Consider the following 898-nt stretch of genomic DNA (forward strand, 5'->3'; position numbering starts at 1 on the left):
CTGAGGTCAGGAGTTCGAGACCAGCCTGGCCAACATGGTGAAATCCCATCTCTACAAAAATCCAAAAATTACCCAGGCATGATGGCGGGGGCCTGTAATCCCAGCTAATTGGGAGGCTGAGGCAGAAGAATCTCTTGAACCCTGGAGGCGGAGGTTGCAGTGAACCAAGATCACGCCATTGCTCTTCAGCCTGGGTGACAAGAGCAAAACTCCATATCAAAAAAAAAAAAAAAAAAACTCAGCTACTGAAGCTCTATGGTTGACCTCCCCTTTCTGAGAGCCCACTGGAGAAGGGATGGAGGAGGCAGGCACTCCCAGGACACACTGTCCAAGTCACATTGTGACATTGTACTTTGGTCCTAAATGGCTTGATAGGTCAAATCTAAAGGACAGACTTCATGCTCCATTTCTGCCAGGTTGTTCAGTCATCCTCAGTCCCCACTTCCCTCCTTTTAAGCTGAGAATCACCCTGATGATAGGCCATTTTTTCCAGGGTTCCTGTACCCCAGATCGACGCCTTGTATAGTCCAAAACCAGGGTCCTAGGATCTCATTTGGTGCTCTCTCTTCTTCAATCCACTTCCAGGGCCATTCACATTCCTGGCTTTCCAGATCTGTCCTTGATCGCACCTGTGTTTGACTTGCTTTAAAAGTACATTATGTGTAGAACCACCTGGCTGCCTGGCTTGGGAAGGCATCTGTAGCCTGGCCAGTTGCCCCAGCCCTCATGACAACAACTTCCTCCTTGTGTCAGCCGGTACCTTGTGTTGCAGGTGCCAACGTGTCTCCCAGCTGAACCCTTTCAAGTCATGAAAGAGCGCTCTAAACCATGAGCAGGTTTCCTTCCTTCTTTTCTTTCTTTATTTCTCTCTTTCTCCTTCCTTCCTTCCTGCCTTCCT

This window comes from Colobus angolensis, unplaced genomic scaffold (genome assembly GCF_000951035.1).
Source record: "Colobus angolensis palliatus isolate OR3802 unplaced genomic scaffold, Cang.pa_1.0 Scaffold245, whole genome shotgun sequence".
NCBI classification, from domain to species: Eukaryota; Metazoa; Chordata; class Mammalia; order Primates; family Cercopithecidae; genus Colobus; species Colobus angolensis.